Genomic DNA, 15,593 nt, shown 5'->3' with positions numbered 1-15,593 from the left:
ACAACTTAGACTATAATTGAACTTGAAAAGGATTTCCAATTAATCAAACCAACTTTGCCAATTACGAGTCACTTGCCATTCTATTTGATAAAAAATATCAATTCTCAATTTTGATCAACTTTTTTTCGCTAGGCGCAATACTCAAAGGGCCGTCAGGCCCCTATCCCTAACCTATCGTCCCGTAAATAAGAGCAATTTACTAAGCGCAGGAATCATATTCAGCGCTAAGACTAGCTCGCTGTTTGATTCGTACGTCTTTTTAAGGCCCAATTCGGATATTTCTCGCATAAACCTCTGACAGAGGTGAAAACAGCATCCCTTAATGTCCGTTTCGTAATGAGAGGTAAAAGCACTCAGAGCCGCAATTTCATAGTCGATCAAAGTTCTTGCCGGGGTTACGTCACCGATAAGCGATTTGAGTGCGGTTAGGAATTTGTTATAGATTGATAAGCGCTTATTGCTAAGCAGAGCGTAGGCGCAAGGTGGATAAAACCCGCCAATCTGTATGTGTACAGTGTACAGCTAGTAAAACTGACTGGGGCAAATTTTGAAAGTACCGTCTACAAGCCAGGTTTTGTTGTACAATTTAAGTGCATTGAGGTTCTCAATGTCGGCAAAAATTATAATGCGTTCCGTATCTTGTTTTCCGCTATCAAAAAGAAAAAATTGCTTAAAACGATCGGGTATTTCGAAATGACGGTCATCTGTGGCAATAGTGGGCAGTGGTTACTTCTGTTCAAAGTTCGCGTTAGCGCCGACCGGGAGGGCAAAGACAGTTGGGTTGCTTTTTCGTCCTGCACCAATTGCAAACTAGCTGCAATTATCTGGCTGTTTACTGGATTTAATTGATTCCTAACTGTCTCCTTCATTTGTTGAACTAGTTGCCGAGCTTCTGAGCGTCCTGCGTTGAGCTCATGACTATGCTCGTTGCTCTGTGAGATTATATCGCTCCCAGAAGTGATTTAAGTTTTTGGGCATTTATACGATCTCCATTTGCTGCAGCGCCACTGTGTCGTTGTCTTCGTATCGCGTTTCTTTTGAATTTCATTGCCATCAAGAGTAATCAGAGTTTGGCCTTTTTGTGAGGTTCCCCAAGTAAAAGAATTCATTTTTGACTTATCAATGAGTTAAAGAGGGAGATAAGGAATGCAGAGTGTATACATTTTCAATTAAGTTATTCTAATTCAATGCCATATTAACACTAAATTAAACACATGTAGGCACTATGATAATCCCAAAAATGAGTCCAGTTTAAATTTAGTTATCTTAAATTTGCATTGTTTTTCAATAGCGCGAACCTAATTGAGATATCATTACTCTAGATTTATTTCTGCTTACACTTTGATCATGATTTTTGTTCATAATTGGTATGGGCGATTTTTATACAAGGGATCTTTTGGTATGGTATCTTTTGTCATGGGAGTTTTTGGTATGGTATCTTTTGTCCTGACACCAAATTTTTCGCGCATTAGGCATTAGGTCATTCGCGCATGAGAAAGGCCCCCTTTACAGGGGCTGCGGCTCGTTGCTAAGGAACGGGCAGAATAATGACAGGTTTGCATTGAATCTACTACCCCCTTCCGCATACACACACACACTCACACGCACATACTTTTTTGTAATAAAAGCAATCGCTCAAAAAATCAGACATGGCATTGTGTAATCAAAATGTTAAAAACAAACGCAACTACGCCAATCATTTGTTCAAGTTCAACATAAAAACATCAAACTCTCTATTAAAAATTTCTTAGTTTTTTTGTTTTGTTATTATGCTGTGGAACTATAATTACCTAAAAATTTAAGTAAAAAACGAATAGAAGTTACATATTTGGTCCACTATTACAAAGAAAACGCATAACTGTTATATTTGAATTGCGCATGAAGCAAGACTATTGAAAAAAAAACTGTCGGGATTCGTACTGATATAATCATACCAAAAAAAATGGAAAATCAGTAGCGGATTTGGAGTGGGCTCGGATACCCTCTTCTCAGGGATTCGACCCCCTACCGACCCAAAGGGCCCCCCTTTGTACTACTTTGAATTATCCATTTTTGGCTGACGGACCCTTCAATTTTTTCTAGAGGCGCCAATATCTACTAAAATTTTTCTAAAGGCACCTTGGGTAACAAAACTTTTTTGAGGGGAAGCACGCGCCAAGGAAACTCGATTTTGGGTAAACATTTTCAAAAAAGTGCTTAAAACGCCTTTTTTTGGCCATTTTTTTGAAAATTTTGTCTAAGGCGCAGAGTATTTGGCCAGAACAGGGTCTTTTTAGCGCTTTGAAAGAGCTGGAAAGGCCAATTTAGTCAACCTAAAAAAGATCGACAAAAACTTCAAATTCAAATTTTTTTTAAAAATCCGCCCTCAAAAAAATCCTTGATCTACCCCTGGGTAAATTATCCTGATTATAGTCAAGGCTACATACCTTGATATCATTTGCAAAGAAAAATTCAAGATCCATTTTATCAATTTCCATAAGCAAACCAAAAACTACCTAAAATATATATTTTTGGCTTTCAGTGAAGGGCTTTTAAAGACAACTATCACCGTAAATTTGTAGCTCAACATTGTGGTTTCCAACCAAGACAAGACTACTCGTATCAGGGGGAAGCCCTGTATGCTCCAACTGCTCTTCAGTGTCTGTGAATTAGCTTTTGAAAACGTCAATTATAAAACGTTGATAAAATTTTCAAAATTTAGAAAAAAAAAGTTTCTGTTTTTCTTTTAATTGGTCCCCCACACTCAAGTTAAATAGATTTCCTGCCTCCGTTTAATTAAATTTGAAACAATTAATGAAGGATTAAATTATCCCAGGTAAAATTATGTTTAGGTAAAATATATTTTTAGAATTTGAGCCAAACAAAAGTCGGTACAGAACGACTAGCTTGCTTACTAAAAAATTGAAGCAAACTGAAATCGATCAGAAAAATTTTATTTGGGAATTTTCTGTATTTTCGATCCGATTTTTTTAGAAAGTTGTACTCTTTCACCATACAAATACCCGCTTTGCATGTGCCACAAAAGTTAAATGTTACATCGAAAATGAAAATACATGGATTTTATCTATTTCGAAAAAAGTCCATCGTTAAAAACAATAATTGTAACTAAAAATGTGGTTGGACCAGAAAAAAAAACAAATACATGAATTATTTGTGGCCAATTATAATCAGGTGGTGAGAATTATAGATTTTTGATGGCCCAGTTTCATATCCCGCTTGAACTTTTTTTCTTGCTATACTCCAATGAACACTTATGCTAAAGACTTATAAAATATTTTACGAAAATTAGCCCATTCATCAAAACCCTAATTGATAATACGAACTTTGTTTTGAAATTAATTTACTTGCATATAATAAGCTTTCAAATTTTGTAAAGAGTTTCTTCAGAAGCTTTACTTGTTTAAAACATGTAGATTTGCAAAATTTTAGGAAAGGAGAAAAAGACGCGTTTTCGCTCGTTTTGAGGCTAAGAAACTTCATTAGTTTTTAAATGCGGTGCTCTTGGATGGCATAAATAAAGAAAGGAACAAAAAGTTAGAACACGAATACATAAAAATTGTGCGCGTCAATCTCCAAGATTATAAAAAAAACGGTTTTTAAACACTTTAATTAATGAGTATTTTCTCGGCAAAATAACTCCGGAAATATAACGGAAATTTGAAAATATAACGATAATTTTAACAAACTTTATCATCGGTAACATCGGCCACAATAAACTGCATAACTCAAAGCAAGCTGCAAAAATGGCCAGTATTTGTCCTTGAGACAAATTGCTCTTTTTAAAGGTCAGCCATAACCAAGGCTGAACCAAATTAGAGCGAAAAGACGGTTAAAATGGGTTTTGGGGGGACCGAACCTGGTTACGGAGCATCCCATCAAGTTCGGTGCACATTCGAGTTCTAGAAAGGAAATGACCTAGTCGGGATTCGAACCGGCGCCGAACCCGCCGGGACGCACCATGTATACGCTTGGCTACTGTCCCTGTATGTATTTACTTTTATATGCATTTATACTCTCGCACATTTACATTTGCGCTGCAACATCCTCCGCCCCTAAAGACGGAAGAACAGGTGCGAGTTTTACGGTCGGTCGTGTCAGCTCGCTCGTAACAGTTTTGATATCGGCGGATCGGGCGCATCCGTCTTTGCCGTAGTGTAGTTTAGCAATACGGGCGAGTGGGTAATGCCCACGTGGGCTGTCGGGTTCGACTACCCAAACCAAGTCGCCGGTTTTCAGTGTGACATCCGAATCATTATGCCACTTTGCTCTCTTGTTGAGAGATGGTACATATTCACGCAGCCAGCGTGACCAAACTGCGTTAGCGTACGATTGTGCTCTGGCGTAACGCTTTTTATAATCAAAGTTATCTTCGAAACTTAACGACGGGAAGCTAGCTGCGCTGTGACCGAGAATGAAGTGATTCGGGGTGAGTGCCTCTAGGTCGTGCGGATCGGAACTGACCGGAGTGATCGGTCTTGCGTTAAGTAATTGTTCAACTAGGCAGAGCGTTGTTCCTAGAACTTCCTCAGTTAATCTCCTGTTGCCTAATATGTCGTACAACACTCGCTTAACACTTCTCACTAGCCGCTCCCAGGCGCCACCGTGATGAGGGGCACTGGGCGGGTTAAACTTCCACTTAATGCCTTTGTGGACGAAAACGGCCGGGGCGACTTTGTTCCAATTTTGGACACAGGATAGGAGCTCCTTTTGAGCACCAACAAAATTCGTGCCATTGTCAGAAAGAATGGTTTTGGGGGTACCTCGCCTTGCAATAAATCGCTCTACGCCCATGACGCAGGAACTAGTATCGAGAGATGGAACCAACTCGATGTGAACTGCTCGAGTCGTGAGGCAGGTAAATAGGAAACCCCATCTCTTTTCGGTACTTCGGCGTATCGGCACTTGAAACGGGCCAAAGTAATCAACACCTGTGTTGGAGAAGGGAGGCTGCTTGTAACCCAGTCTTTCAATCGGTAGGTCAGACATAATGGGCACAACTGTTTTTGCTTTGCGCTTACGGCATGTTATGCAAGTATTTTCGATGTTCCCAAGTAACCAGCGCAACTTCAGAACAATGTATTTCAACTGAACTACAGCACGCATGTAATCCAACCCCTGATGTGCATGTTGAAAGTGCATATGCCTAATCAACATATGAGCAACTCGGTGTCGACCATCCAGTATTATTGGATGTTTGCTATCAAAGTCGGTATCAACAAGACGGCTGATACGTCCAGTTGAACGCAGGATGCCAGCTGGGCCGATGAACGGAGAATATTTAGCAATCCGACTTTTCTTTGTTATCAGTTTATCGGACTGAAGTATTTTCACTTCGGCAGGAAATGATTCGGACTGAGCGAGATAAATGAGCTTCTGCTCGGCAATATCTAACTCGGACGGGTCGGTTATTTCAAGCGTTTTTGTACGGAAGTGTTTATGCGATGGTAGCACACGAAGCATAAACGCTAAAACACGTTTGTACTTTACAATTGAGCTGAATTTATCCCAATTTTTAAACAGACGGATCGACGGAGCTTTCTCAGATGAAGCATCAACAACAAACGTAGATGCAGTCTCAAGGCATGTATCAATGTCACAGAGTGGGCCTTTTAATTGGATCTTTTTGATGACATCAGTGTTCGGCTTGAATGGCCAATCACATGTCCTCAATATACTAGGGCCTCTAACCCAGCTGCTATCCTTGAGGGCTTCCGAAGAAATCCCTCGTGTGCCGGTATCAGCTGGGTTATCACCACTGAGTACATGATTCCATTGATCAATGGTGGTGGACTCCAAGATTTCACCAGTGCGGTTTCCAACAAACACAGGAAGTTTGTTGCACGAGTTAAGCCACTGGAGAACGGTGGTAGAATCAGTCCACATGAATACATTGCTTACTTTGAAAGTAAGCGCTTTCAAAATCTCTTCTTTGAGTCGAGTCGCAAGCAGAGCAGCCTGAAGCTCTAACTTGGGAATGGAGAGCATCTTCATAGGCGCTACACGGGCTTTCCCAAATACAAAAGCTAACTCGGTCTTTTGCGATTTAGCAAGTCGGGCTCGGAGAAACGATACGGCGCAAAAAACGTCCTGCGAACTATCACCGAACGTGTGAAGTTCACAGCGGTCGAACGGTTCGGTAAAGTAGGTACGAGGTATCGTCAGAGTACCTAATAGTGGAAGTCCTGAGTGCCAATCTAGAAATTGTTGTTTAATTTCCTCTGGGAGATCATCATCCCACTTTTGACCACTGATTCTCCATATGTCTTTTAGTAAAAGGCGCGCTTTCACAGTATATGGAGCTACCAGTCCTATTGGATCAAAAACTGAGGAAACAAAACTCAACACGGTGCGTTGAGTAATTGCTTTATCTAGTGGTCGATCAACACCTCTACTTACTACTAGGGTATCTTTTACATGATCCCACCTGAGACCAAGAACATGCGACGATTGGTCTGGACTCTTACAAATATCCTTAACTGACGGGTTGGACTTACGGTTGTCCGGATTAAGAGCGGTTGTAACTTCGGGTACATTGCTAACAAACTTTGTCAGGTTAAACCCACCTAATTTGAGCATTGCGACTAAGTCTTTACTTAGGCTAAGAGCGTCAGCGGTATTTTCGAACGAGTCAAGATAGTCGTCCATGTAAAACTTCTGGACAACGGCTGAAGCGGCTTCGGGGTATTCAGCTTGATTATCAGAAGCAGTTTTTTGTAGCGCGAAATTCGCACAAGTTGGCGAATCACGAGCGCCAAAAATATGACGGGTGTATTGGTGAACCACCACACTTGAAGTGGGGTCCTCCCGCCACAAAAAACGGAGAGACGGTTGATCTCGCGCAAGTACTCCAACTTGTAAGAACATACCTTCTATGTCCGCTGAGACGGCGTACTTGTGTTGACGGAACCTCAACAGTACAAAAATAAGATTTTGAAGGAGATCCGGGCCAACCAAGAGAGATCTATTTAAGGAAGTGCCATGAAACTTGGATGCTCCATTGAGCACACGGCGCACCTTGCCGGGTTTGTTCGGGTTCAAAACCGGATGGTGTGGTAGATACCACTCACGTTCGGCTCGTGAGCTGGGATCGTGCGGGTTGACGGTTATGACATATCCTTTACTTATATCTTCTCTGATTGTTTCGGTATACTTCTCGCGAAGTAACGGATCTTTATCTAACCTTTCTCTAACGACTTTAATTGGGCTAATGAAGAATAATAATTGTTAGGCAAGCTAACATCATTATCACTCCACAGCATCGGTACTGTGTAACGCTCACCATCGTGAACGGTTTCAGTTTTTAGGATTGACAAAGCACGCTTGTCTGCGGCGGAACGGGCATCTACTTGCTTGAACGCACCATACGACTCTAACTCATACCAAGTTTTGATTTGGTCGGTCAGAGAAGTATCGTCCGTAACGCAGTTAAAGGAAGAAGAATTTAAGGACGAACGATCAGGAGACGGACCACTAATGACCCAACCTATCGGAAGTCGGACGGCGCACGGTGAGTCAAGTTCATCTCCGAAGACATGTTCGAGGGGTCTTATCGCATGATAGAAGTCCTGTCCTATAACTATCTCAATCTCTTTGTAATTATACGCAGTCGTCTTTAACGGGGCTAGTTGCGGGTATTTGACCTGCAATTCGGAAACGTTTATAACATCGGGTCCTATATACATGTTGTGCTTAACGAAAGCGACAAACGAAAACGAAAATTCACTTTCATTGGGTTTTGCGGAAACTTTCATGTGAACTCGTTGAGTTTTAGATACCTTGGCTGAGTTAAAACCATCGGTCGTAACATTTACGGGCGTGCCAACTAATTTCAGACGTTCAACGAGTGCCGCGGAAACCCAAGAATGAGTGGAACCGGTGTCACAAAGTGCTAGTGCATTCGAATTTTCCGAACCAGAGGACACATCTACCAACGCAACGGGAAGAATACCTTTTGCAGTTCCCTCACAAGGTTTAACACAAGCTGCGTTGTTTGAAGAAGTAGTGTTTGTATTAGTTTGAGTTGATGGTGATCGGTCGGCCTCTTTGGGCGGGAAAACTTTCTCGGCTCCATGAAGAAGCACATTGTGAGTGCTCTCACAGTCCTGTTTTGGGCATTTTCTTGCCTTTTGGCACTTTCGGAAGGTATGGTTGCCTTGTAAACAAGAAAAACAGAGCTTTTGTTCTGCTACATATTTAGCCCTTTGTGTTGCGTTTTTCTCTTTGAACACGGAACAGTTCCAGAGTGCATGCTGCCCTTTGCATAGCGAGCATGGAGGAAACCTCGTCTTTTCTCTACTTTTCTCATCCTTAGAACTTACCTTAGTGTTACCTGCAAGCACTTTTGTAATTACTTTTTGTTTAACTGGCTGCTCGACTTTGACTAAAGATTTCAATCGCTCATGGCCTTCTGCCTTATTCTTAAGCCAATCGTTGAAGTCTAGCAATGTTAATCGCTGCCAATGTTGTCTAACAGTATGCATGGACCATGCCTCTTTTAGATTTGGAGGAAGCTTACTGACGGCTTGATTTAATAGGTTCACACTTTTCAAGTCGTCATTGAACGACAAAGACCTAAAAACAGCTACGAGCCCAGAAATCACCGCAGAAAAACTTATAACATGGTCAGAGTTGTGCATCTTCAATGCGGGAAAATTCTTCAACTTATCCAAATGTGCACCAACTACAACATGAGGTTGCCCAAACTTTCTCTGGAGAGTTGCTAGAGCATCCTTATACAACACTCCACTGTAGCCGTATTCCGCAATTGCACTCTTGGCTTTGTCTTTAACGTGTGTTTTCAGATATTTGAGTTTTTCATCATCAGTTAGCATAGCCGAATCAACTGTTGCTTGGAACTGCCCGAACCATTCATACCAGTTAAGTGGTTCTCCATCAAACACTTCCAATTTCAACTCTGGTAGACGGTCTTTGCGGCTATGCAGAATGATATCTGCTAACTCTCTCGCCGAGATGGGTTGTTCGTCGCTATTAGGCACGTAAGACGGGCCCGTAGTGGGCGCAGGATATGTAGGTGGATAACCTTGATGCGCTGTTTCAACAACTGGATGAGTTTGCGGCTGGGTGTAATACACAGTCCCAAAACTTGTATAAGGAACTACGGTGTTTGGTGGAACAACAGGAGTTGTCACTGAGAAAACGTTTGAGGGCGGTGCACAGTATTGAGGAACTGGCATCGTTTGCGCAGTCGCGGCAGGTCTCCACAAACTGCTATACGGGTTATAGTGTTCACTTGAGAAACTTGTTGGGTTGTTTGGAACATTTATAGGTTGATGGGATGGCGCTGCAGGCGCCTGATACCCAGTTGAAACGGGGCCGGAATGTGGCTGACTGACCGGAAGCAAAGAGGGAATAGGAACGGTTGACGGGACAAATGGTTGAATAATCGGAAGCGAAATGGGAATCGGAACGGTTAATGGAGAAACAAAAGGTTGACTCGCCGGAAGCGAAACTGGATTAGTAACGGTCGACACAGAAGGCGGTGCCACATTAATGGTGGGATTACCAAAGGGCATTGAAGCGGGAATGCTACCACCTGCTTGTGGTATCAGATTGTGATTTTGCGAAACTTCAGCATGAGGTGTTGACGCTAAGTGTGGAGTAACAAAGTTTGAGCTGGAGGCAACGAACTGTGGTAAACTAGATGGGTTCTCGATTGAGTGCAATGACAGACGCGATTGGACCAAACTTGATCTCTGAGCCTGAATTCGATTCCTATTGTGGCCTCCCGGTTCACTGTATGTGGTTTGACCAGCGTTGACGACGGCACCCCCGCTGACGACGGCACCAACCCCTTGCAAAACATCAGTAGCAATCAAAGTGGAACTCTCGACTACTGGATGACTTTGCTCTGCGCTTGCAACAACTTCGGCCTGCTCTTGCTCAGTGACAACGTTTTCTACCCATTGTTCAGTACGTTGTGGGTCAACATGTGTTACGCTAGCATTTCCTATCTTCTCACTTGCTGCAGAAAGCTCTTCTTCCAACTCGAATTCCTTTAACTCAATTTCAGCCAGTTTCTTGCGGTGTACCTCAGCTAGTTTTTCCAGCTCTAAATTACCTTGCTGTTCTTTTATTTTATTTTGCTGCGCTTTCAACTTCAATGACACCTTTGCTTGTCTCTCAAGTTCCTCCTGCTGCTTCTTCAAAACCAACAAATCTCGCCTCTTCTCAGTTGATGTTTTTGACTGCGCGACGGTATAGCGACTGGATTTATGCGAACCTGATTTATGATGTCGACTACTGTACCGCGACACCTTAGAGCGCGCATCTGCTTCATGTGAGTCTTGTGGTTGTGTTGTTACGATCGTACTTAACGATTCTGCAACATTGTCAAGCTCTGTTTCCTCAGGTTCAACGTTTAAGCCAGCTTTATATGATGCAGCCTTCTGTAAAACTCTATCGTTTCTTGATGTAACCGTATGAAGCCACATATCCTGCGCTGGTATCAATTTATCAGGATCAACACTTTTAGAAGCTAACTTAATCAATTCCTCATTTATTTCAACTGCAGTCTCTATCAGGCTCTTGCAATTCTGAATCTGAGTGTCAATCTTTGATGAGCGACTCTGACTTTCAATGTTCTCAATTATAATTTCATGGCACTTGTACAGTTCATTTTCAAGTTTGGTTCGCTTCGCAAATAACCTTTGAACCCTCTTCTGAAAGTTCTCATCCATGGCTCTAGGGTCTATACTTAACTCAAACTATACTTAACGGTTATCGGGCGTTTGCGGGGCGATTCCGAACGGTTTTCGGTGAGTAAAGTTACCAATGGGGCTGGGGATTAAGTAAGTCGGTTGATATCAAACAACACACACGGAGTAAACCTGAGGATGAATAAAACCAACTTAACTTACTTAATATCACCTCCCTGACCACTTAGGATGATGTTACGGCGTACGAAATTTGTTGAACGATCGTACGACGGTGCGTCACTACTAATCGGCTAGTAGCTCGACGAATTACCAAGAGGTTTGGGAATTAAGCAAGTCGGTTGAAAACCAACAACACACGCGGAGCAAACCTGAGGATGAAAGACAACAACTTAACTTGCTTAATTTTACCGTCCCGGACCACTTAGTCAGTCGTTGCGAAACGAATGTTTTGAAAAGCGAACGGATGCAAACAGGTATCAAGTCGTTGTAAACCTTAAGTTTACCAATGGGGTTGGAGAATCAGGCAAATCGGTTAAGTTCCAACAACACACGCGGAAAAAACCTGAGGATGAAAAAACTCAACTTAATTTGCCTGATATTTCGCTACCAGACCACTTACCATAAGGTTGGTGTCATGTTACAGCACAGTTTCGCAGAATTATGGGGACGTTTTGACGATTTTTTGGAAATTTCTTACTTTTTTCCCAAAATTTTTCGGAAAATTTTGGTCAGCAGGTTCGAGTCGCAAACCAATCCAAAAAACTAGTCCAGTACCTTTTGTCTATGTTCCGTTTTTCTGGACTTTCAATCCATTCACAATTACCCAAAAATTTTTGGTATCGAGAAAAAATTACCACTTGTAGCTTGCTTTGAGTTGGGATACACAATCAGACACCGTATGTAATTTTATTGCACAAAAGAAAAATTATAAAAAACTAGATGAGTCTTACAGTTTTTGACGGTTTTGGAGATTGGCGTCACCGGGTAAAATCCAAAAACTTCGGGTGTCGAGAAAAACACAGCTCCACTTTGACCAAAAGTCAGCAATCAGGACACCTGAACAGGCCTCTCTTCCGCTAGTCAGTCTGCTTTTTCGTCCGTCTGCTAAGTCGTCTGTCGGCCAACTGGGTACGCTATGCTAACTTTCGAATGGGACTCAAATGGTCTACAATGGTATCTGACACCAGATTTTTCAGTAGCAGCGTATTCATAGACTCGATTTCTTTCAGCGAGTCAATAATAGATTGATTTTTCAGAGACGCTAAAATGTTGATAAGATTCGACACACCCGGTCTAGATTCCGAGTCGTGGGTTCGAACCTGTAACTGCTTTTCTAACTTTAGCTTGAATTTGATCAGGCTCATCCAAAATAGTTACGTAACTGAACTGATTGTCATCTGATTTGCAACGATTTAATTCGATTACTTTCTTCTTGGATCAATTTTTCAGGAATAATAAACACAAGACTGTTGAATTTCTGACTGAAACCTGAAGCAATGTCCCTTGTGTCGACTTCGTGAGAAAAGACTTCTGTCCCTTGTGTCGACTTCGTGAGAAAAGACTTCTGTCCCTTGTGTCGACTTCGTGAGAAAAGACTTCTGTCCCTTGTGGGGCGCCAAAATGTGCGCGTCAATCTCCAAGATTATAAAAAAAACGGTTTTTAAACACTTTAATTAATGAGTATTTTCTCGGCAAAATAACTCCGGAAATATAACGGAAATTTGAAAATATAACGATAATTTTAACAAACTTTATCATCGGTAACATCGGCCACAATAAACTGCATAACTCAAAGCAAGCTGCAAAAATGGCCAGTATTTGTCCTTGAGACAAATTGCTCTTTTTAAAGGTCAGCCATAACCAAGGCTGAACCAAATTAGAGCGAAAAGACGGTTAAAATGGGTTTTGGGGGGACCGAACCTGGTTACGGAGCATCCCATCAAGTTCGGTGCACATTCGAGTTCTAGAAAGGAAATGACCTAGTCGGGATTCGAACCGGCGCCGAACCCGCCGGGACGCACCATGTATACGCTTGGCTACTGTCCCTGTATGTATTTACTTTTATATGCATTTATACTCTCGCACATTTACATTTGCGCTGCAACAAAAATTATCAATCGAAATAGCAAAATTGTGGAATTATTTTTGAGTAACAGAAACCAGAGTAGCAGAAGTATATTAGGTGTTACTAACCATCACTACGATTGTGTAGAACTTGGAAAAGTTTCACTTGAATTAAAAAAAGGCTGGATATGAGTCTGGCTGAGCTCAAATTAAAAAAGTGGCTGCTTAGAAGCAGACGATTAATCTGCTCGCAAGCTTTTTTGCAGCATAATCTTAATAGCTGTAAATTATCCTTCGGATTTGTAACCTATCTTAAGAACTGTATTTCAACCCTGTAATTGATTTTGGAACCTAACCTTTCGGATGTGTTTAGTACCTCAATAATTGTTTCCAGCTCCATTTTCCTAAAAACCAAATAAGTTATCTGAGGTTTAGATGAGGTATAAAAGCAAAAAGTTAAATCGCTATCGAATCGACGCGGCTGATAATTGGGTTTGAGCTTTAATACGAAATATTGAATACAAAGAATCTAAAAAATCAACAGTAATTTGTCAATAGCAATAAAGGCAATGATAAAAAAAAGTCACCAGTAAATCATTATTGGAATAGGGTGATAGCATCCGGGCCAAGAAAATAAAATAAGTATATTGAATACATGTTTTGTGTCTGGAAGAATTTCAATTTGACCCAATTTTGGGTTTTCCAATTAATCGAAAAAGATTAAATTTACAGATCAACATGCTTTGTTGAATCAGACATAATCCAATTTGGAGAGCGCTATGTAAGAAAACGAAAGGAAGACCGACAAAAAAATAGTAAACAAGAAGATTAAAAATTGATAATAACTTTTAAATAGATGTAAATTTACACAGTCTGTCGAAACCCAATTTATTTCATATACAACAACTGAACAAACTGTACAATTGCGAACAGTTAAGTTGTTTTTTTTTTGTTTTTTTTTCTAATGTTTTAAAAATTTTCATGGTGCTGTTTAGATTGGGTGAATATGTTTACACTGTAAAACGCCGTTAAAAAAATTGACGGGGACAACTTAACGAACAAATAATTCAATTTTGCAGTTTTTGTACTCTTTATTTATTTTTTTTTGTATAAAAGTTTTTATGATTTTTATTTTTTGATTTTTATTTTTTAATTTTTATTTTTTGCTTGTGGTCCTTTTTTTTGCTTGTGCTCCCCGTGGTATTTGTGACATAAATAAAAACTATTATTCATCCTTATTGATTAAGTGTATTTATTGTGTTTTGGGTAAATTCTTAGTAGGCATACAAAATACCTTTCATCTATTCCCTCCGAATCATAAAATGTCGTGATTCAGTTTATGTATGAGTTTTTCTTTGATGTTGGAGTTTTTTTTCTTCATTTAGCGTACTAGTAGTCGCGCCGCATCCTCCAGTTTTCTTTAAAAGTAATATAAATATCTTAGTACACTCTAATTAAATTACTAACTGTTTCATTTTTTTTTCAAATGAAGTTTTATACTACTGGTTTTCAATCAAGGAAAGACATATTTCGTTTCAAAATTTCCCCTTGCGGTCGGGGACACTATTTTACAAAAAAATTATTCTTCTATAAAAGACCTGCTTGCTTGGCTTAAATGCTCGAAATTGAACTGAAATCTTAAGCCCACATCTTGACACTAAGACAACTTTTAAAACTTTTTATAATGTCGTTCGAATTAGGGCATAAAGGGGCTTTTATATGATATATCAGTCCACCCATTCAATTGATAATTGCTGTAAGTTATTTTTTGTTTTTGGTTAAAAAACAAAATAAGCCTGCACGCTCACTTTCTTCGCTCGAAATTAGACCAAACCAAGTTTTGAAAAAAATTTGTCACGACACCTAGCAAATTTTTTGAAATTTTTATTACGTCGCTCGAATAACGGCTGAAAGGTTTTTAGTATGTTGTATCACTCGACCCAGTCTGGTGATTATTCGCGTTAACTGATTATCCGTAGGGAAAAAAGAAAAAAGTAAAACACACCCGAATACATTTTCAGGGGTCGGAACAAAACCATCAACTCACAATTAATCAAGGAAACTAAATATTTCGATAAAATCTAAAGCAGTATTTTCCAGTTTATTAAATAAATATTATATCAAGACTGCTCGTATATCCGCGCAAAGCATTGAATGTTCCCACTGCGGTCTATTGTCGGTCTCAAGCTTGTCGTAAATAAATTATAAAATGTTCGAAAAAAAAATGTTTTTTTTTAATAAATTTTTTTTTAATTTATCCACCACAAGCTGTGTAAAGCACCCACGGCTATCCAGAGGTCTAAAATAACTAACGCGAGCCTGTCGAGCATAGATAAACAAAAGTAGAACAAATTCTGATTAAACAAAGAGAAATTGGTAATCACATATTTAATTTGAAATAAAAGGAGAAAAGAAGATCACAAATTGATGAAAATTGACTGCCTGGGGCGATTTAGTGGTCATAAAAGTAGATTGGAAATGAACTCCTTCAAATCCTTCCTAAGAACTCGATGGATATTCGATCTGAAAGAGACACGCTACTTTTTGAGGGTATTGTAACTTCATTTCAAAATAGTAATCTTACCCAGAAATGGTATTACAAGTCATTCTAAGGTTCATTGTAAATACTCCTCTGTTAGTAGCCTAAATTTTGAAAAGTAAAATTAACAATAAAATTTTTCCTTGAAAAAATAAGTTTGCTAGAATAATTAATCATTATGGGTTATGGGGGAAAAAGACTGAATAATTTCTAAATGAGCTGAAATTTTTGAATCAGTGCGCTAATTTATTTTTGCTGCAAGAAATTGTTTATTCTGTTGCAAGGGATTAAAAACAACTCAGAGGAGCTTCAAA

General features: G+C 40.0%; 1 protein-coding gene across 14 annotated transcripts in view; it reads right to left on the bottom strand.

Moving 5' to 3' along the window:
* Window positions 1-15,593, bottom strand: part of LOC134851075 (glycine receptor subunit alpha-2-like) — a 70,515-nt gene that overhangs the window by 31,243 nt on the left and 23,679 nt on the right. The window contains exon 1 of one of the 14 annotated variants that reach the window (XM_063866990.1): window positions 13,097-13,540. The exons of 12 other annotated variants lie outside the window; for them this stretch is intronic. The gene's annotated coding sequence lies outside the window, so the exon portion shown is untranslated. Of the gene's footprint in view, window positions 1-12,869; window positions 12,959-13,096; window positions 13,541-15,593 lie in introns of those variants that run through there. One more of the 14 variants, XM_063866993.1, reaches the window with a different exon arrangement.

This window comes from Symsagittifera roscoffensis, chromosome 7 (assembly GCF_963678635.1).
Source record: "Symsagittifera roscoffensis chromosome 7, txSymRosc1.1, whole genome shotgun sequence".
Taxonomy (NCBI): Eukaryota; Metazoa; Xenacoelomorpha; order Acoela; family Convolutidae; genus Symsagittifera; species Symsagittifera roscoffensis.
Note: the sequence above shows the minus strand (reverse complement) of the source record. Positions and strands in the feature narration are given on the sequence as shown.